Source organism: Bombyx mori, chromosome 17 (genome assembly GCF_030269925.1).
Source record: "Bombyx mori chromosome 17, ASM3026992v2".
NCBI classification, from domain to species: Eukaryota; Metazoa; Arthropoda; class Insecta; order Lepidoptera; family Bombycidae; genus Bombyx; species Bombyx mori.
The window spans coordinates 10,795,965-10,819,906 of NC_085123.1; the positions used below are offsets into that span (position 1 = coordinate 10,795,965).

General features: G+C 36.0%; 1 protein-coding gene across 2 annotated transcripts in view; it reads right to left on the reverse strand.

Moving 5' to 3' along the window:
- LOC101743281 (uncharacterized) overlaps positions 1-23,942 on the reverse strand; it is a 54,617-nt gene that overhangs the window by 20,770 nt on the left and 9,905 nt on the right. The window contains exon 1 of one of the 2 annotated variants that reach the window (XM_038016801.2): positions 1,510-1,625. The exons of the other annotated variant lie outside the window; for it this stretch is intronic. The gene's annotated coding sequence lies outside the window, so the exon portion shown is untranslated. Of the gene's footprint in view, positions 1-1,509; positions 1,626-23,942 lie in introns of those variants that run through there. 2 annotated transcript variants of the gene reach the window in all.

Below are 23,942 nucleotides of genomic sequence, written 5' to 3' on the forward strand. Positions count from 1 at the left end.
ATATATTTTAATTTTTTATTTATTGCTTAGACGGGTGGACGAGCTCACAGCCCACCTGGTGTTAAGTGGTTATTGGAGCCCATAGACATCTGCAACGTAAATGCGCCACCCACCTTGAGATATAAGTTCTAAGATCTCAGTATAGTTAACAGTATAGTTATTTTTATAATAAGGAACTTCGTTCCTATCCGGTGTCCCACGACACCACACATTTTTTTCTTTCTCGCTCACCCAGAACGAGCCCACGGCTTATGAAGTAGTATCGAGCTAATAATCATCACAACGTGAACTCCGCCCCGCATTAATTCAAAGTTTAATGATAAATTCACAATGTGTCCCCGTATAATTCTCGAGAAAGAACGCTTTTTCTTTTAATACGCTATACTAAAATGATAAGGTCCAAGTAGATCCATGTCTCCGTAGCAAATGCGAATCCGATCAGCTCAAGTCATAAATAAATGAAATGCTACCGTCAGAAAAACAATGCTCTCCACCCATGAATTAAACATTGTTTTCTACTGTGGTTCAATAAAGCGAGAATCTCTCACATATTCAAGTCGAGTTCGATCTCTTAATGTTTACATTGCAAAGCGTCGTATAGTACTAGAACTAAAACTAGTCAGTTAACTATTCATGAAAGTTGATGCTGGGCTCAGTCAAGAATGTAAGTTGGCGCCAGTCCGGTGCCACTAAGTAGGTGTTTCTGTTCTAAGGTAGGTCTTAGAATAAAATATTAACTGTCAGTTCAGTTCCAGTTGAAATGATTCTATAATAAAAAGAAAGTAACAATTGTTATGATCTTACACGTTATGTAATTGTAAATTGAATAGTTCTGCATTAGCATAGTGTCCTAAACAGCAGTGCGTTTCATATCAAATAATAAAATGTATACTACAAAGATCCGTGGAGACCATAAACCGTCTTTGATTTTTAAGGTTTTTTGTATCCAAAGACGCTGCTAGTTGCTGACAAGATAAAAAAATGCCAGTTATAAAATCATTGTTTACAAATGTTTTTGGACTGTGTATAATATAATAGGCACATTGATCATCTTGTGGTTTCGTGGTAGTGAGGTACCGCAGTCTGATGTTTGAGAAAGAAATTTGGTATGTTTTGTGTTTTCGACACCCAGACTATCTATATACCTATATTAATACGTGAAGCAAAAAATTTGTATCCCTTTTTACGAAAATTGCGCGGACGGAGGAGTATGAAATTTTCCACACTTATAGAGAATATAGAGAAGAAGTGCACAATGCTAATATTTTTTTAAAATAATGCATAAAAGATACATTAAATCAATAAAGAAAACATTACACACACTACATACCATGTATTTGACGCACACACGCATGCATACTATTTATTGTCAAACTTTTGTTCTTGACGTCTGTTGTCAAATTGAGATTAAATATTGTTTGTCTTTGTTAATATTTTTTATAGTGTAGTCTTGGCGAAATTTGTGATTATAGAAGTATAAAATACAATCATAATAGTGTACAAACTTACAATTCCAATTAATTATAGTCGAATTTCGACTACTGCGGGACCTCTAGTATCTTGAATCCCACATCGTAGACGTTTGAGTAGAACGTTTATGCACTAGACGCTGCATTGTGTTTGACATTTGGAAACCATTGTGTCATTAAAATACTTCCATTTTCCTAATACAAAAATAACTTTAGTATAGAGTATTTAACCGTACTAAATTAAAAGGTTTTTATTACGGAATTTTAGAACTTGTACATAATGTGTTTTCAATTATATTAGCGAAGGTGCTACGAGTTATTATTGTTAAGCTCTAAGGTAAAAGACAATTCCGTTTGTGGTTTTTAGATTCGATAAAAAGAAAAGTCTGCGGTTTTATGCAATAAGCTCCGTCGTCGCTGTGTTTTGTTTTTTTTTGTTCAGTCGAGTCAACGTACTATATATCATAATTTAATTTAATGATCCTTTTATTTTCTATTATGGAATGCTTATAAAAAAATAAAAAAAAATGCTTAAGAATGTGAGATGAATAAAAGACATTTTCGCGCGTTGCCAACATTACGTAATTTGAAAGTTAGCGAGCTTATAATAAGAGTACCCCAGAGTGTTTCGCACCTAAGTCGTCTTTTTACTATTAAGACAACTTTTTTTTTACCTATTCGCTGGTAGCCTAAGGGGCTATTCCAGATTCTCGCGGACGAGCTAAAGACAACGTATCTTTTTATCTTTATGCTTTTGTTGTAATCCATAAAATAAACATTTGAAAATGTACTTGTGAGATTTTTTATAGTCGACTTCACCTATCACGTGAGGCCATTAAAAGAGAATATTTTTGCTTTGTTTACAAATTACGCGTAGCCCTGAGTATATTGGCCCTTTAATGACAACGTGCGCACATTACGTTTTCTGAAGCCTGAAATAGCGTTTACGAGAACTTTTCCATTATGTTTTACGTCGTTTCGTTGTCCAATAAATTTGATAACTTTTTTTTTTAAGTCGGCAGAAACTTCCAGAAAATATTGTTCCGTAATTTGATGTATTTATTATATATATATTGTTTTCGAATTCATATTACAACGTATATGTATGTATATATGACGGCGCTTTTGAGGCCTCGTTGTTTGTAAAAATAATGACGTCAGCGTTTCTGACGTAATTTTATGAGTTGACTAGTGATTTTGGCTCAGCTTTTTTGATGCTGAGAAAATGAGACGATCTTTATTTATTTATTACTAAGGTGGGTGACGAGTTCACGGTCCACGTGGTGTTAAGTGGTAACCGGAGCCCATAGATATCTAAAACGTAAATGCCGCCACCCACCTTGATGTATGAAGTATAGTTACAACGACTGCCCCATCCTTCAAACCGAAACGCATTACGGCTTCACGGCAGAAATAGGCAGGGTGGTGGTACCTATCCGTGCGGACTCACAAGACCTCATACCACCAGTAATTACGAAAATTATAATTTTGCGGGTTTGATTTCTACTACACGATGATTTTCAACGTGGAAGTCAATCGTGATAATACGTATTTCGTTAGAAAAATTGGTACTTGCTAGCGGGACTTGAACACCGGTGCATCGCTACATATGAATGCACTGGACGTTCTTACCCTTTAGGCCACAACGACTTATTTTCGACGAATCTCAATATTTCACAATTACAACATAATTATAAATATATATATAAAAAATGACATACATATATTCCAGTATTTTGAGTCCAATGGTAATAAAATATTGTTATTAAATAATAAAAATTCTTCAAAATAAACACTAGTACATACGTCCTCGGGGATTGTCTGTGCTTTTTGTGTAATGCACAACCAAATATATCGTAATCTAATGCCTTGCTAGCATTAGAACGTTGGTCACGGGGCTTCTATACCTTTCTGTAAGAGTGGAAGTAAGTCACAACAACAATACTGTTCACTTTTACTCGGCGACTTTGCGAGCTCTATAATGCGTTATGTCACATTGGAAATTAATGTACAGCCCACAATGATGACAGCGTTACTCGGCTATGTATTTAATTAACATACATTTATTCATATTTTTGTTACGCAATAGTGTTGTATTGTGTCGGTAACAATAATATTATTTGTTGCCTATGCTTAGGCCTTTCAAAGCCGTTCTTTGGTAGTTTGTTTTTTTTTTAAAATATGGTGATTGAATGTTTTTGACATGTTCAGCAGTCGACAGTAGACAGGCTGAGATGATGATGATGATGATGATGATGATGATGATGAATGGTTTTTTGTCTTTACTGTTGTTCTCTCATGTGAAATTTACTCTTGCGATAAATTTACGAACGCTACTGAAACCCTTTTCACTTTCTTCTAGCTGATAAACGAGTTAATAATTCCGTCCGCGTCAGGATATCACGTCACAGCTTCCGTACAAGCGTGACGGTCCCTTGACTATTAGCGGACGGATCGTGTTTGTACTCCTATTTACTTTCTATCCGTAACAATATAAATTATTACGGTTGAACGTAATTGACATGTGCTACGTATTTTAATTTCAAATGACTCTGATTCCACTTATTAAGCGTGGGCGTCCAGTGACTTTCACTCGGTCGATTTTTTGTCGTTTTGCCTTTCGTTGTGATAATAAAAAGGTTTTATAGTATTACACGTAGTAGGAAGACGTTTTAATCTTATACAATATAATCGTCATTGCTAGACAGGCGCTCGTTTAATAGGTGCTTAGTATTCTAAAGCGGTATAAGACTTCCTTCCGCGTTTTGCTCCTGGACAGTAGGTACTATGCGTCGCGTCGTGTAACTAGTGACTCTGTTATGACTAGTTACGAGAGTGTATTGCATCGTAAACGCTAATATCAGCGTAATTTTAACGGGATAAAACTGGATTTTTAACAGTAACGTGCTCGCTGAGCGAGTGTTGAATACTCAATGTATTTATTATCGTTCCCAGAGTGTTCTAATACATCGGTACATCGGCATACTCTTTATTACAAGTCGATTCGTCTTTTGGTCAGAACTTTGCGAATTAAAATAAAGGAAATTATATTTTTCAATTTATAACTTTTTTTTTATTGCCCTTTTAGGCAGACTAGCATACGGCCCACCTGATGGTCAGTGGTTACCGTCGCCCATCGACTTCAGCAATGCCAGGGGCAGAGCCAAGCCGCTGCCTACCTGATTGAATACGAAATATTCGTCCGCACGGGTAGGTGTACCACCACCCCTGCCTATTTCTGCCGTGAAGCAGTAATGCGTTTCGGTTTGAAGGGTGGGGCAGCCGTTGTAACTATACTGAGGCCTTAGAACTTATATCTCAAGGTGGGTGGCGCATTTACGTTGTAGATGTCTGTGGACTCCAGTAACCACTTAACACCAGGTGGGCTGTGAGCTCGTCCAGCCATCTAAGCAATAAAAAAATCATTAAGGTAAACTATTCTGAGTATTTGCATAGCCTTTGCGATAGTTGATGTAAGTACGAGTGTTGTTAACAGTGCGATGGATTAAAATGAGTTACAGAATAATTTACCTAATTGTAATTTTATTAACAAAGTTAATAATTGGTAGCGTATGGTTGTGCTTGGATCGAATTTCTAGAAAAATGCCCCTTTATTGTAGTTTTGGTATAGCTACCGCTCAGAATATGTCGGACCAGAAATAAATTAGATTTTTTTTGTATTGTAAATATCTGAAATTTTACACTTACGATATTTTAGTAATTAGTTTAATTTCAAGATGAAGTAGTCGTGGCCTAAAGGATAAGACGTTCGGTGTATTCGTGTTGAGCGATGCACCGATGTTCGAATCCCAGGCGGGCACCAATTTTTCTAATGAAATACGTACTCAACAAATGTTCACGATTGACTTCCACGGTGAAGGAATAACATCGTGTAATAAAAATCAAGCCCGCAAAATTATAATTTGCGTAATTACTGGTGGTAGGACCTTCTGTGAGTCCGCGCCGGTAGGTACCACCGCCCTGCCTATTTCTGCCGTGAAGCAGTAATGCGTTTCGGCCTGAAGGGTAGGGTAGCCGTTGTAACTATACTGAGATCTTAGAACTTATATCTCAAGATCGGTGGCGCATTTACGTTGTAGATGTCTATGGGCACCAGTAACCACTTGACATCAGGTGGGCTGTGAGCTCGTCCACCCATCTAAGCAGTAAAAAAAAGTCATCTTGAAGCTAAACCAACATCTAAACGCCTCTTTAACAGGAAATATGTATATCATTCGACTAATTAGTGCTTCTCGGACGGCACGCGATCGGATGGCCATCTTCATTGTTACAACATTGTTATGTGTCATTATTGTTATGCCATAGTGTTGTGGCTAAATGATATGTTGATTACAAATTTCACTTGAAGTAAAACCTGCAATGGTTACATGTAGATTTATCAATTAGTAAATAGTATTTAGGGTATTTATGTGGTAGCATGTAATAAGCATTTGTAATAAGCATAGTTGTGAAATAATGTAAAATCAAATAAAACTTTGATAAGCATAAAGAGTATGAGTTGGCACTTTTATAAATTCCTTAGAAATGGAAGATGAAAGTACTGTGATACTAACTATGGATAAATATTGGAAGTAGTAGCGTTCCGAGGAAGCCATGGTCGTATACTATCCATATTTTTGACAATCAGAGACACTCTTTTAATATTTTATTAAAATAAATTGAATTATTACACCAATAGCAGATTGAATTGAAATATAGTATTAAGTAATTATTTCTTCCTTGAAAATACAAATGACAGGCGATAATGATTACACACTTAATAACAAGTTACACAACTTTGTAACGATACATTTTATTATCAGTTATAAAATATGTAACAATTGACAATCTGTCATATCTTCGTATCTCATTACAATATATGAGTACATTCTGAGTCAACTTACTATGAAGTAAGTATTCTGTGGTTGTGTTCGGAAATTATTTTATATTATTGAATTTTTAATGAAGTAAGTAGTACCGTTTGTGAAAACACAGTATTGCAATATAAATTCATTTGGTTAATTGTTCTAAATTTAAAGGATAATATTCGTTTTTTATTTTTTATTACTACTTCCCTATTAGATGAAGTGATAAATCGCTACTTTCAAATGATACATAATTGTCAATACCACCTTCTACATCACGGATGAGTTCGATAACTGAAAAGAAAAAAACACGTCACACACTTTAGATACATTTTCTACCTTTAGTCTTGTATAGAGCTGAATTCAGTAGATTCACTATCTATTCATAATCTGTACTGTAAAACTGAGAACTTAGTACGCATGTCTCGAGGTGTGTGGCGGAATTTACGTTGTAGATATCTATGAGATCCGTAACCACTAAACACCAGCTTGTCCGCCCATCTAAGCAATAAAAAAAGTACATTGACATTCAACAGGAAAATTTACGTTTCGTTATCATCACATACATACATAATATATAACATGTACATATAATTATTATTAATAAATTCCTTGCGAAGCCGCGTCATTTGATTTCGGAAATTGGGTTGCTTGACTTACCCAATTAAAATTAAATGCTGTGTCTCTGCCAACCTAAATAAAGGATCTGGTGCAGGTGCTGACCGGGCACGGATGCTTCGGGAAGTACCTGCGCCGGATAGGGGCTGAGCCGACGACGAGGTGTCACCATTGTGGACACGACCTGGACACGGCGGAGCATACGCTCGCTGTCTGCCCCGCTTGGGAGGTGCAGCGCCGTGTCCTGGTCGCAAAGATAGGACCTGACTTGTCGCTGCCTGGCGTCGTGGCGTCGATGCTTGGCAGCGATGAGTCATGGAAGGCTATGCTCGACTTCTGCGAGTGCACCATCTCGCAGAAGGAGGCGGCGGGGCGAGTGAGGGAAGGCTCTCCTCACTACGCAGAAACCCGCCGCCGCCGAGCAGGGGGTCGGGACCGGGGTCGTATCCGTGACCTGGCCCCCTAAGAGCTAGGGGTCCCACCCGTTTTGTGCGGGGAGGGACCCAGACGAGGGGTGGCGTGCTCTGCACGCTCACCCGCAATAGGAAGCCGGGTGATGGTAGACCGCGTTCCCCCGACCGCTCTGGGGGAAGGTGTAACGCGGCGCCATCAAAGCGGGCTCTCGGCCCGCTGAACGAGGGAACCGGTGGTCGTTTCGCTGGCGGCCACCGGTCCGGCGTCCGTGGGACGGTGGGATGGATGTAATGTGCTCTGCGTCAACCCTGTCCCGCCGTTTCAATAGCCCCGACTGAGCTCCGGCCCGGTCCGAGGTAGGGCGCCGGTTGTGAGCGGCAGGAGTTTTTAGTGAGGTTCAACTCCCACATACCCCACCTGCCGCGCGGGTGGGGATCCGGCGATTTTCTCCTGTGGAAAAAAAAAAAAAAAAAAAAAAAAAAAAAACCTAAATAAAGGAGCCATGATGAAATACATCTTTTTTTGTTATCCAGATAATTTTAGTTTGAAATATTTAGGGCGATGCTGTGTTAATATAATGAGCAGGTAACTGTCCGTCAGTTAGTTGGTCAAGCCATAGATTAAACTAATAATTATACAAATAATTACCTACTGATACCGTGGCGCTAGTCAAATTACAGTGCAGACCGAAACAGTCATTTATATTGGTTATTTAATTTAAATGGGTTTTTTTTACTATGCACAATAACTAACTAGTAATTGTTACAAATGTGATCGAATGTTATTTATGTTTAAAATATGCAAATTTACTCATTAACTCGTATGAAATAAATTCTAATCATTTATAATCTCATCAATTAATTTCACTGATATCTATTTTATGTATCTGTGTTTGGCGTATATATGGTAAAAAAGTAACAGCCTCCTTCTTAATTACAAAATAAAGTAACTTTTATTATTTATTTTACAGTAAATGTGTTACATATTGACATAAAAAAACACTTTTGTTAGTTTTTCTTCTGTGGTCAAAATGCAATAATGAATAGATAAAATACACAATATATGTTTTTATAATTACAGAAACAAAACAATGTTTGATTACATTATCGATAGGCCTACTGTTACAACGTCGACTGTAATATAAACATGGTAGCTTGCTTTGTCCGTTTGGAATAGGGTTGCTAATTTCAATATTTTTAAAAGAAGCAAATGGCTAATTTGAGCTTTGAGACTACTCTTTATGAGCCCGTACATCTCTTTATTGTTTTAATATTCTGTTCTGTATTCTCTATAAAAAAAACGAAGTTTTTAGTTTAAGAAGTTTAGAAACTCAAATTAGTTTATTTGTTTAAATCAAAATTGTCAGATCCATGACGAATCATCGCTTGAGATCGGCTGACTGCTTTTGCTGATTTATTTTTTGTTCTGTCGCAAGTGTGAATATATGGATTGCTTTTTTTCAATTATCGAAGATTATATCATACAATTGAACAAGGTAATTACAGCAAAGTGTGACCGGGTTTTATTAGTTAAAGATAAAGCCATGGAATAAAATCATTCTAAAATAAAAACAAATCAGATTATCCGATGCGATTTGTGCTATACACCTACTATATGCCAGATAAATGCTAAGGTATATATGGCTGAAAACTATAGTCTTAATTAGTTTTTTGATAAATAGCTGCATCATCTAACACGTTTGCTTCGATTAGTGGTAACAGTAGTAGCTTTATTTCAGTATGGATTTAACTGATGTATATTTTAGCTCATTTTCTAATACATTTATTTATTTATTAACGCTGGTAACTGAACAAACTGTATTTCATTTTTAAATGGCAATGACTCGCCGTTCGGAATTTGAAACAAGATAGCAAATTGTTAACTAACTTGTGTAACTATACTTGAGACCTTAGAACTTATATCTCAAGGTGGGTGATGCATTTACGTTGTAGATGTCTATGGGCTCCAGTAACCACTTAACACCAGGTGGGCTGTGAGCTCGTCCACCCATCTAAGCAATAAAAAAAATAAAAATAAAAATAACAGGTTGTCGGTAATGAGCACTAATGAGTTCATTATCTATGACTTTCATATTACTTAAATATCTCAAGAGGAGACTCCTTGACCGTCTGTCATACATAATTTTTCGATTAGATTAATTTACGCTTAGAACGTAAAAAAAATTATAGTAACAATCTATTATTTCGAATTGTAGTATTGACATCCCTATTTTAGAATAGGATAAACACTTGAGATAGAGCAGGCGTCACGTCTAGTGATGCTAATGAACGTAGATAAAAAAATATTACTTGTAGTCTAAAACATAAAGATGTCAAGGGCTGTTCTAGCTACATATTGACTATGATTATCTATATTTAAATAAGGTTTTGTTAATTAATAGGTACTTACATTTGGTATTTTATCATTGTTTGAACAGTTTTTGTTAGCATTTTAATTGACATAGCGTGTATACTACTGTATACTAGTGGCTCGGCTCCTATGCTGTTTTTAGCCAAATATTTGATTTATAACTTCGCAAATTTCACCAACCGCGCATTCATAAATGAATTGAACCAATACAAAATTCAAATTTACTAATAGATATGATTTCTAGACAGTTTTTATGATAATACGTATACATAATATTTAAGATCGAGTCTACTTTTTCCAAACGTATTACTACGGATCCCAGATACAATATAGATCCAATCTAAGGACCCTTTAACTTTTAAAACAATTACTTCAATAAATATTACCATATAAATGGTCGCACAGATATATATCTATATTACATTAGAAGCAATAACAGTTTTTAAATCTATAATTCGAGTAGTCGGAATCCTTATCCGGAATAGATACCTTATGTCTGAAATATCGAATGCCAGGATTTATTTATTAAAGTTTATTTATTAAAGTGAAATATTTTTTTTTAGCGTAAAGTAAAGTTCACAAACGAGTTAACTACTGCGGTGGACCTGTCCACTGTAGGCCAGCACTTTGTCTGTGGCCAACATTTTTTTTCGGGCAAATCTGCCGACCATCGTACGCGGTGTCAGCGTCTAAGAGGCGCGCTGGGTCTTAACGGTCTGCCGATGCTAAGAGCAGATCGCGGACCCAAGGATATTTTTAGGGCTCTACACATCAAACTGCTGACTACCTTCTCACAGCGGCCGGAGCAGGACGAACGCCTTCCTTCGGCCCTGGACTGCGGCTATAGCTTAGCGGTAACAGTTTTTTTTTTCAGATAAACGAATACTTGTTCCATTTACATAATTACAAGACTATGGCAAACCGTTTGCTGGTGAAGAAAGAAGAAATAAACATCTTTGATGTGACCGGTAAAGGCAAATACTTTTTTTTTTATTGCTTAGATGGGTGGACGAGCTTACAGCCCACCTGGTGTTAAGTAGTTACCGGAGCCCATAAACATCTACGACGTAAATGCGCTATGCACCTTGAGATATAAGTTCTAGGGTCTCAAGTATAGTTACAACGGCTGCCCCACCCTTCAAACCGAAACACATGACTGCTTCACGGCAGAAATAGGCAGGGTGGTGGTACCTAGCCGCGCGGACTCACAAGAGGTTCTACCACCAGTATTTAGCTTAGTTCTTATTTGAGATCTTTGATAAATCTCTGATCAGTGAATTTTTGAATAGTCAGATTGTCCCTCTACATATCGCCATTTTTTTTGGGACAATACAATAAAATTGTGACTTTTCAGCCTCATATGTATGTCGAAAGAAATGCATATTTGAAATACACTTATTGCATGGGAGTACAAGGGATATTATTTTAAGAAATCCTGATTTCATTAAATTAACAATGATGTGAGATTTTTCGGTTCTATCAGTAAATACAAAGCTTAAAGGCGAAGGTTTATTTTAAAATTATTTATTCTAAGTGCACATAAATTTTATTGTTGGTCATAAATATGGTTGACGGTACCTTTTTTTTATAAAATTTAATGTGCCTATTATTTTCACCTATGACGCAGCTAACGGCAAGCTTGGCAAGGATCCATTTAGAATAAAATTAAACGTTGAATTGCGATTTCAACTAAAGATTTATAACCTTATTTAATATGTTTTATATTCCCACATGTATAATAGCACATACTATTTCTCTAGTTAAAATAAACGATAAGATATTAAAAATAATGGTATATTAATTTGTTTTGAGAAAACTTAAGTAATTTTTTCAATTCTTCTTAATATTCAAACTATGTGTCAAGTACGGCTAGAACGTAGTAGAATTTATGCAAATAAAACAATAAATACGTAACAACATTTTGCGAAGGGCACTGCTGCAAATCTGTTAATGTCTGCATCATATTTGAATGACAAATAATTGTTTAAAAAACATTTCGATTGCACACTATTGAAGAACCAAAATGGATAACGTTAAAATTATTCAAAAAATTCAAATGCAATATAAAATTAAATTAAAAGATAAACCGAATCAAGTAATAACGAAAACTAATTAATTTTAAACTAAATTATAGAATAAAATTTGAACATAGTAAAATAATAATTCTACGAGTAATTAAAATTAAACCTACGAGATGACATGTTACACACAAACAGTTAAAGACAAATACACAAAATATAAAGCGATCATATAGTATAGCTATAGTCTAAAACAGTGATTCTCAACCTTTTATTTGTTGCGGCACATATTTAACGATTTTAAAATTTGGCGGCACACATTAAACGATTTTAAAATTTGGCGGCACACAAAGAAAAAGATTTAAACTATTTACTTTCTAAAACACTGCATAAAACGTTTATAAAAAAACATGAAATATACGAAATAAACTAATATATGCTTTAATAATATTTAAACGTTTAAAAACGGATTAATTATAAGCTAATAATAAAATAAAATAAAAATTGATATAATTTAATAATATTAACATCATTATATTATATTGGCAAAATTTGGCGGCACACTTTTGAAATTTCGCGGCACACAAAAGTGCCGCAGAACAGTGGTTGAGAATCACTGGTCTAAAACCAGACTGGGGAGTATCATGTTACGTTTTCGAATAATACATATAAGTTCGACCAGGGAATGTTCAACAAAGCTAATTAGTTACGGTTGGCGCCACAACATGGTATTTTTAATTTTAATTAACCGTGTGTAATGTGTTTACGTTTTTGGCATCATAATTTTATGTCATTTCATAATACGTAAATGAGTTCTGATTTACAACGAAACACGTAGTTGTAAGCAAGCACACTGACAATTTGTTCACTTGCATATTAAATTCGTGGGTCTTTTTCTGCTGCTTGAATGGGTGAGATTATTTGGTGTTAAATAGCTCCAGCAGCTCATTGACATAGTACGCACACACACACACAATATGAAACTGCCCATCTTGAGGTATGTGGTGTATCTTTCAATACAATACTATAACTGTTATTTCCACCTTCAAATCAGAAACATATTACCAGTAATTGGTAACCCTTCTCAGTGCTTTTAGTATTACCCACAAACTGAAAAAATCTTTTTAATACTAATAATTATAAGCAGCACTTTAGTAAATTTTGGTCACACAATACCGATTTCAGTTTGTATCCCTCACACGGTTTCGACCTAACGTTTATCTCATGCATATAATCAACGCTCTGCATGTTTTGATATTCACTGGAAAATATTCTATGTGCATGAGGAAAACAGTGTTTGGTCACACTTAAGCAGGATTCTGGACCGGCTTTGAATCTAGTGAAATTATAGTTTAACACCTCGTTCTTTGATTAACCGGTTAATGAAATATAACGGTTTCTGGAATCAAAACGATTTTGGTTACCGGTTAGTATAGATGAATGGTTTTGAAACCCAGATTAACCAGTTAGTAGGTAATAGAAGGGCACAATAAAAATACGGTCTCATGTTGTATAATAATTTCGTTGGCTTCGATTTTTTTTCCTTTTCTAAAATGTTATTTGTTTTCCTTGTGTTAAATTTCAAACAATGCTTGAGCCGGTTAAATTTGGTCTATAAAACGAGAATCATCAAAAACCCCGGTTTATTGTTATTATCCGGCTAAAGAGCGTAAGCGAAACTTTAAGCAGAAATCCTTTTCGGCTTAGGGTCATTGACCCTGGTTAAAAATTTCACCGGTTTAAAAACTTCACCAGTTTCCGAGCCCTGTAAGACCTTGAAAGAGTAATAAATCTTTAACTATTTAGTAATATAAAGTGTTCTGTTTCCTGAAAGACTAATCAAGTTAGGTATTAGCGTTCATATTACGAAATTGTCTTCATTTTAAGTTTCTTTTTAAATTAGGAAACATTACGTCAACGTGTAAACGTTATAAATTTTGTACCGAGTAATTACGATATTGTTTGTTCCGTGTGTAATCTCAGAAAATCTCAAGTTTAATTCCGCATTTTACGCACATAGTATTTGTTTTATAGGTAATATTGATTTATTTTATATTATGGGTATTGATTTAATCATACAATAAAACGTATACGAATACTTACATTACATTCAGAAGATTGCGTGTAAAATTTTATTCCACAATTGAACTAGTTTTTCGTGAGAAGTGTTTTAGTTAGAATAAAAGAAACGAATGTTTTTGTGACTTTTAATAAGTTAAATAATAATATAAGACTAGTAAAAAAAATGTGGTAGAAAGTTTGTTTTATAAGTTTCTACTTTATTAAAATGTATTATATTATTACAGTTTATCACCATCATCATCCTACACATATTATTGTCTTCTGGAGATAGACTTTCTTGAAAGTTAGCCACAATTAGCTGCCGCATCCAGCGGTTTTCTGCGATCCTCAACAGGTGATCGGACCACCTTCTGGAGGGCCCACACTGCACTTTCTGATCTGTGGTTCTCTTCAATAATTTTATGGCTCCAATCTTCCTGTCTAATGCCACGTCAATCTCATAATTCTACAGGTCATGTCAGCTATCATAGCTCCTTTCCTGATTAAATCCCACGGGGAAACTCCAGCCATAGCCCGCTCCATTGTACTTTTGGTGACTTTTAGTCTGTTGATAAGACCCATTGTGAGCGAAAACGCCTCAGTATCGTATGATATATCTGGCAACACATAATGGCAAAGAGTTCCGTCTTGAGAGACTGCGGTATTTGGAATGACAAGATTGATGGCTGCCTCCCGGACGCTGCCTATTCAAATTGGATCCGACCAAATTATTATAATTAAATATTAGTTTATAAATGTTTGTTTGAATTAATTCTCTAACGGTGCACAGTTATTACGTGAATTCTTCTGTGCTCGGCAAAAGGGAAAGCACGGAATCAAATAGGCATCGAAACCATTGTTTGTTCGCACTTTTACCTCCGCAAAACACGTCCATTGTCGAATGATTCCTTAGTCTTGGACAATCGACGATTGTTTGGACTGCCTATAGACAATAAATGCTCGTGATGTCTTTGGTTTCGATTGGATTATATTCCATTATTTTTGATGTTTCGATGTAAAATACAGGCAGTAAGTAGGTTTGAAACTTTCTCGGTTATGTAATAAAATAACGAAGCCTAAAATACGAATTACATCGTACTTAATACGAAAGTTTGATAATACAAATTCTATTTTTAAATAAATGTACTTATCTATCGATCGTCGAGCTGAAACAACCACATAAGGCAAACGTTTTCTTTTGCTCTAGAAATATTAAAAAACAAAATAAAGCGGAGAGCGGTTACGCAGTTTGAAATGTAAATCATATACAAAATAATCCCAGTACAAAAAGGAAATGAGGACAATATAAGCATTCAGTTGACGAGAGCCAAGTGTGTTGACCTTTAGTTTCATTATTATTGAATGAACAAGAAATCCAATATTTAATTCAAATATGACAGTGTGACAGAGATTTAACAATAGTAATGAAAATGAGGCATGTAATTGTGTTCCGACAAAGCATGTAATTGCTAACCCAACCAAGACTGAGCCTCGTGAGAAACAATGAAGAGTGGGTGATCCATTCGACAAGATGACAACACATCTCGTTTTATGGACATGGAATTAAGTCACTTGTTGTTTATAAATATATATAAATGTTGACGCGTCGATTTTATTGAAGCATTTCATTTCCAGTAGAAGCATTTCATAGCATAAGATAGACAGGCCTGACGAGTTTATGGATGTTGTTGATTTTAAACGTTAACCGAAGTACATAAATTTAAAAATGGTTATGTCGTGGAAAGCAGTCATGCATTCTGGCGCGTTAAGATAGTTCGAATTGATGTCTCAGAATTGGCTCCATTCACTCTGAGGTCTCTATAAGCTTTGAGGGCATGAGTTCTCGTCTGCTTCGCTAGGCGAATCAAAATGGTATAAACTTTAAGAATGTTCAAGTATAAATTTTGTCAGAAAATATTAATTGATTGTAAAATTATTCTTGGAGAACAGTTGAAGGATCCAATGTTTGAAAAAAATATACATTTAATATTTGATGACAATTTCGTGTACCCAAGTGTAATAGTTAAAGCTTGTCAAAGACAAAATTTTATGTCAACAACGAAGACACGATTGCTCTAAAAAGTCAATCATACTGATGTAGGTCATTGTAGGACTGTTTGTTTACTTTGGGATCTTTGTTTAACATATAGGCCGTACACATTGGGCCGCTTAAAGCGCGTTTTGGAACCCGGCGTTTTAAAAACCGAGAAGCTATATTAGGTTAACATATTTGAAAAACGCTCATTCAAACTCAGCTTAGAAACGCGTTTCCGTTTGGTCAGAAGATGCAGTGTAGAGGCGTTAGCCGTGAACTTCAAGACGTGCATTCATTTTTTGTGGTATGCACATAAACACGCGTTTTCGTGTTACACGTTGACGAAAATGGAGAACGTATATATGTACATACATAATAATATATGTATACATACTCGAGCTCTGTGTGTAGTGCTCGCTGCTAAGGCGCGGTGACCACTACGGCCAGTGTATATAAACCCTAAGTCTCTTATAGACATGTCACTTATGTGCTTACTTTCTTAAAGTTATTTAAAAAAAAGGGTGATTCGTGATTATTATTTATTTCGCAAAATAAAGAAACCTTCTCTTTTGTAATTCTTTAATGAAAGATCTTAAGAAATTTACTTTCCGATAAACCGTATTTACTCTGTTGTTTAATTCATTTTTATTATCATTTATGATTAAGATGTCTTTGTTCGATGACCTCGATGTGATTGTTCATCTACTGTTTTTTTTTAAGTTCAAATAATTTTGACCCTTTCGTCTTCATCGTTATGGTAGCTTTTGTAATTACGACAGTTCAACTTTGTCATAAGGACTTTCAAGGTAATATGTCGTGCGCTAGTCATACTTATTGACAATTGACAAATCCGTGTGCGGAAAAGCGGTCGGCCATAGTACCCGTAGAATATTTATTCGATTTATGGACGTGACGTGACGAGGGTCCACCGCTAAGTCTGATGCTAGGCTTACGGCAACGAACGATATGTGTTATTGTTAGGCCGGTTCTGGTAGTGACATGTCGGGGCATTTTTTAATGTCGACGACCTTAAAGAAGATGCCATCAATGGTTTTTGCTTGACGTTTTTGTGAGCGGTTACTTGTCTTCTCCTTGAATCGTAAGACTGGTTTTCCGGTGTTTCAATCGGATTATTGTTACGTTTTTAAGTGACTATTCAACGTTCGTGCTAATACGTTCTTTTACTGAACGAACTTCGAAGAACGAGTTTGAATTCGAGTCTAAAACGTGTTTCAAATCGATTAGAAATCTGCGGTTTCGTTACACTGTGCACCGGTGAGGTTTTAGTAGCGTTTAATACGGTATTGGTAAAATTCGATGCAAGAATGGAGTTTGATTCGAAAATGTGTCAATGTTAAATATCTTTGATACGTTCAGGGCAATATCCAAATACGTTGAATTAAGCTTTCGTCTGATGACAACAGTGATCTATTTGGTATTGTGAGAATGAAACGCGAAACCGTTGTTGGGACGGGCGGTCACTCCGCCGGATATTTGCAATTTCAAATTGAGCTATCGTGTAATTTCGATACGATGTAGCGATGTTTGCATTACTCATTTCGTGTAATGCGACCATAATTTTAAATATTGATTTTTTGGGACATCCCACTTCTATCAGTGCAGACACTTTTTGTTCGGAATACGATTAATGTATATTTTTTTACTGCTTAGATGGGTGGACGAGCTCACAGCCCACCTGGTGTTAAGTGGTTCCAGTAACCACCGCCCATAGATATCTACAACGTAAAATGCGCCACCCACCTTGAGATATAAGTTCTAAGGTCTCAGTATAGTTACAACGGCTGCCCCAGCCTTCAAACCGAAACGCATTACTGCTTCACGGCAGAAATAGGTAAGCCGGTGGTACCTACCCGCGCGGACTCACAAGAGGTCCTACCACCAGTAATTGTACCAGTGCAGACACTTTTTGTTCGGAATACGATTAGTACCGTTACCATGGATACGATTACGTAAACCAGTGCTTTTGTATGTTTTATTTACATGTCCTTCTTCAAACGAGGCTTGTGGAGAGTATTAAGCGGTAGGCAGCGGCTTGGCTCTGCCCCTGGCATTGCTGAAGTCCATGGGCGACGGTAACCACTCACCATCAGGTGGGCCGTATGCTCGTCTGCTTACAAGGGCAATAAAAAAAAACTATTCGAGTTTGTTCACCTCACCTGAGTAAGGTCGTTTCCGTGCTGTTCATTAAATGAAGGGGGTATCATAAGATCGGAAAACATTCCCTGGAGCCATTGAGCACGTCCCAATCGTTAATTGTAATTTGTTTTCTCGAAATTAGTGGCTGGTATCACGAAAATTACAAGCAGTAGCGATATTGATTTCTTTATTAATTATTAAGGTGCACGAACTCGGGATGACCTTGATAATTTTAATGAATTGAAAAACATCAATGTGACATAACCAAAAGTTAATTGATGAGTTTAAATGAAAGTTGGACACTATGTCTTCTTACTGCGTTAGATTTTGTACAGTATATTGTGAAGTTGTATACATTCTTATTGTTTTTATTTTTTATGTTTTGATGGGTGGACGAGTTAAAGGTCCGCCTAGTGTTAAGTGATCATCGGAGCCTATAGACATCAACAGCTTAAATGCCGCCACCCACCTTGAGACTCCCCACCCTTTAAACCGAAACGCATTACTGCTTCACGGGAGAAATAGGCGTAGGGTGGTGGTACACCATATCTCACAATATGCCCTACCACCAGTAATATAATTCGATAAATATTTACGCATACAATAAATAAATTAAGTAGCTGGTATTTTTTAACGTACAAAACAAAATAACAATAAAAATGTGATATGACCTTTATTCATAACAACATCTTTGTAGTTATGTCTAGTTTATTAATTGACACTCATCAGCTAGTTGTTGTCAATTGTGTTAATAATAATAAGAGTGTCTCGATGTTAAGCCAGATGGTAGCTACACATCTATATATTAATACGTGAAGCAAAAACTTTGTGTCCCTTTTTACGAAAATTGCGCGGACGGAGGAGTATGAAATTTTCCACACTTATAGAGAATATAGAGAAGAAGTGCACAATGCTAATATTTTTTTTAAATAATGCATAAAAGATACATTAAATCAATAAAGAAAACATTACACACCCTACATACCATGCATTTGACGCACACACGCATGCATACTATTTATTGTCAAACTTTTGTTATTGACGCCTGTTGTCAAATTGAGAATAGATTAAATATTGTTTGTCTTTGTTAATATTTTTTACAGTGTAGTCTTGGCGAAATATGTGATTATAAAAGTATAAAATACAATCATAATAGTGTACAAACTTACAATTCCAATTAATTATAGTCGACTGCTGCGGGACCTCTAGTCTATATTATTCCATCTACGATTTATCTGGTCGCTGGCTGTATGTTTTAACTATTAATACGATGCATGAAATACCCATAAAACTAACTGCAGTGTACGTAATATATGTGTGAGGGGAGGGTACCCGCAAAGAGAATGAACTGCACATGGCTATGAATTTTTGATGTCTCAATACGAATCTCTAATTTTATAGGTGGGTGGCGCATTTACGTTGTACATGTCTATGGGCTCCAGTAACCACTTAACACCAGGTGGGCTGTGAGCTCGTCCATACATAAAAAAAAACAAAAAAAAAAGCAAAAAACAAAAAAGTGTGTGTGTCCGCTCCGACGCACGACTGGAGTTTACTGGATATAAAAAATTAAACGAAACAATACGAGAAATAGTTCTATATTACGACAACACGATACACTACAGATTATTAACAAATTAACGAGACACAAAACAAACGACTAACAAATATATGAAAATACAATAATGAGAGAAACGCGCGATCAGTACGAGGCTTTGTGGCGGACTGCCGGCGCAGCAGCCCGGCGTCACCTGCGATAACGCATTTCGTGTGACATGCGCAATCAGGCGCATAACGCATTTCGTGTGACATGCTAGTACGATTTTGGTCCCCATAATTTTCATACCCCGGGCCTATATATGTAAATCGATTCTAAAGGAGTAAACTCCAAAAACAAAAACCAAGCCAACCCAATATAGCGATAATTATTTCTTGGTAAACGAGACCGACTTTGATTTGCTTTGTAAACAATTAATAGTCTAGATACATGTGCACTATTCTTTATGGATGTCTAATTTAGTTGGGATATCTGAATATTTATAGAAACTGGAAGGATCAGCTGCCCGATTATTATGTAACATATCGGCCATGTCGCTATTAAATAAGCTGTTCTAAAGTTGCTCTATAACGGTTAGTATATTCAGATTTTCCACTTTGAAATCTAACGGATCCATATAAAAGGATTAGACGAAGCTCATGAGTGGAGCGCAATAATTATAATCGAATGCAAAACGTCCCGGATTCCGTGTCGAATGACGTCTCTAACCTATAGAAATGATTACCTACCGTGAAAATGATTTATAGCTAAAAGATGAAACTCCTGTTCATAATTTTAAGGGCTCGTTAATTATATTTTATGTTCCTCGTTGTGGTTAGCCAGAAAATTATGTTTCATACTAAATTTCACTTACGGTTTCTACTGCCGGCTATTATTTTTAACATTTAGCCAATTTATTTTTCTCAATTTGACAACAAACGTCAAGAACAAAAGTTTGAAAATAAATAGTATGCATGCGTGTGTGCGTCAAATACATGGTATGTAGTGTGTGTAATTTTTCTTTATTGATTTAATGTATCTTTATGCATTAGTTTAAAAATATATTAGCATAGTGCACTTCTTCTCTATATTCTCTATAAGTGTGGAAAATTTCATACTCCTCCGTCCGCGCAATTTTCGTAAAAAGGGATACAAAGTTTTTGCTTCACGTATTAATATATAGATGAGCTAAAGTTCCATCATTTTTCTTTGCCCAAATTATATGTGCATCTCTTCTTGGATTTTGTAAAATTCTTGCCACATCCAAAATATTTGTATATCCAAAATCAATTTCGGAATAAAGTAATCGTGTAAAAGTGGCATATATACATTTCTCCGTTCAGAATTCGTTCGAACATTGTCTTTATTTACGACCCTTCCATCAGTTTGAGTGCCACATCCGATCGTGTTAGCAGTATATTCAATTGGACGCTGTGCGCTTACTACGCCCGCTCGTCTGCGATTCAATCATGAAAACGATTACCAACTGCTCTATTTACGAGGTTCATTGTTTTGTGACTGACCTCATGAACTAAAATACGCCAGTTTATCGAGCTGGATCCATGACAGGTCGTAGCCACGAAATTCGATTTCCTGTTTCTATTAGCGACCCGTCCGTCGGGCCAGTGCGCCGGTTTTTATACAATCGATGCACATAAAGGAGGGACGCCAGAAATTGCTTCGGTAAACTTCGACCGCGGACACGTTTCCAAAATCTCACAGTGTTTACAAACCGTCAGAGGGACTCAAAAGGTTCGACGAACTCGAGTAAAATTGTGTCGAACTGTCTTGTACGTTTGTAAATAACTAGAGGTCCCACAGTAGCCGAAATTCGACTATAATTAATTGGAATTGTATAATAAGTTTGTACACTATTATGATTGTATTTTATATTTCTATAATCACAAATTTTGCCAAGGCTACACTATAAAAAAATATTAATAAAGACAAACAATATTTAATCTATTCTCAATTTGACCACAGACGTCAAGAACAAAAGTTTGACAATCAATAGTATGCATGCGTGTGTGCGTCAAATAAATGGTATGTAGTGTGTGTAACGTTTTCTTTATTGATTTAATGTATCTTTTATGCATTATTTTAAAAAATATTAGCTTTGTGCACTTCTTCTCTATATTCTCTATAAGTGTGGAAAATTTCATACTCCTCCGTCCGCGCAATTTTCGTAAAAAGGGATACAAAGTTTTTGCTTCACGTATTAATATATATAAAATAATGAAACAAGTAACGAGAAACGGTAGCCAATAAGTCGTTTTAAACAAAGAGGGGAAGCGAAATGTCTCAATGGACATAACGCTTGGTTAATTGTCTGTGATCTGCACAGACTATCTCGCCGTACATGGAGTTAGGTCTTTGCTTGAAGCGATATAAATAGCGAGGCGGACCTGGCACGGATGTAAAGTAGACATGTTTTAGAAGAGCCCACTTCGATTCCAAGTAAATAAATTAATCGCGTCACTTTCGTATACGGTTGTCACTTTCATTAGCGTAGCGTGCTCCTGCCGCCGTGCGCACCGGACAGCGAGTTTATTTATACTAATATTATAAAGAGAAAAGATTTGTTTGTTTGTTTGTATTGAATAGGCTCCGAAACTACTGAGCCGATTTGAAAAATTCTTTCACTGTTTGGAACTTCGATCAATAATTAATGATCGAAGGTTTGGAAGCTACACTACTCTCGAGTGACATAGGCTATAATCTTTTTGTAAAAAATTATAGATCCTTACTAAAACTCCAATAATGTAACCCAAGGTGTAAAAAAAATACCTAAAATATTCTTTACATTGCGTGTGCTGCGAAAACTATAGATGATAGAATAAAATAATGTACTACGACTTTGTAGAACACATTATTATTTACAAATAGTGTCGCGACAGCATATGTCTAACTATTGCAGTTATGCCACAATAAGTGTTCTTTTATTGTAAAAAATAAAACTACGTCAAATATCGTTGAAATTTTTGTTAAAGACCCGAGTGGAGCCGGACGGCGCCGCTAGTCGCTTATGTAAACGATTTTGTGTAAGCGTCTTAAGACTATATTTGAAATATGTACCGGAAATAATATCAATGCCTCAGTTTGGAAACCAGATTTACTTGCACGAATTTAATCAATCTCAGAGTTTTATGTTAATATTTAAAAATCGGGTTAATTCTGATTCATTTGACGATTTCTAACATTTCATTTAGAATCGATTCATTCAAGTCACTGTAGCAATATAAACTATTTTTTCTTTCTTAAAAAACTATGAAATTGTTAAAATATCTACAAGATCCGCAATGAAAATGTGTTTCAAATATCTCATAATAATAAAATTCAATTACCGGTTGACAATTCACCCGAGGACATACTATACTACTATCATCATCATTATTAAATGATACCGAGATAACCTTTAATGTTATTTATTATGTTTTAGGTGCGACGTATTCGCTGATCAAGTATTCCACATGTCGTTCAGAGTTCAGAGGTAAAGATAGATTTTAGCTGACTTTTAAAAAGGAGGAGGTTATCAACTTGATTCGTTTTTTTATGTGCGATCCTTCTGATCTTTTTCTAGGTGTACCGATTTTCATGTTTCACCCGCATCAAGCTAGTGCTTCTCGTGTGATCCCATTTAAATCCCAAAAGATTTGAACAGTAGTTTTTGAGTTATCCTTCATAATGCATGTTTAATTGACTTCGAGTATTGATGATATTATAATTTTTTTCCGTTGTAGTGGGTTTTCTTTTTTGTTAAAAGTTTGCATTATTACTCATCTAATATACGTGCGTGAGTTAATAAAGTTTCATTAGCCGTCGGAGCTCCGTCGAACTCGACAAAGAGCTTGCCGTGCAACCTAACCCATGAATCAGCTCGCTGAGTTTCTTGCCGGATCTTCTCAGCGGGTCGCGATTCCGATCCGGTAGTAGATTAATTCGCGAAGCAGCTGCTCTTGAGTTGTTAGGTCTCCTTCGGAGGCGCTCGAGTAGCTGTTAGCAAATCCCACCCCTTCTGGCTGAGCCTTTGCTCGCCCACCTGTCCTGGTGAAACTGGAAAGGCCTCCGGGCCACCAGTAATCCTTCAATCATAAAAAAAAAGTTTCATTTTCATTCTCGTGTTTTACCACGATTTTATGTGTGTTGCAAGGGCCACGATCACAAGTAGACAAGATGGTAAATGAGATTGCTATGAATACTGTATTTACTTGTGGGAGTGGACGTGCTAAATTATTTAATAGCATTCGTATCGTATATATTTTTCGTTGCAAAGCCGAAATAAATACATAAATAGTACAAAGCACGTTTTTTACCTTACCACGAGAACACGACTGCCCACCCTGATAATTAGACAAACGGGTATCTATCAGAACCGGTCAAAACTAGGTATTGGTAGTT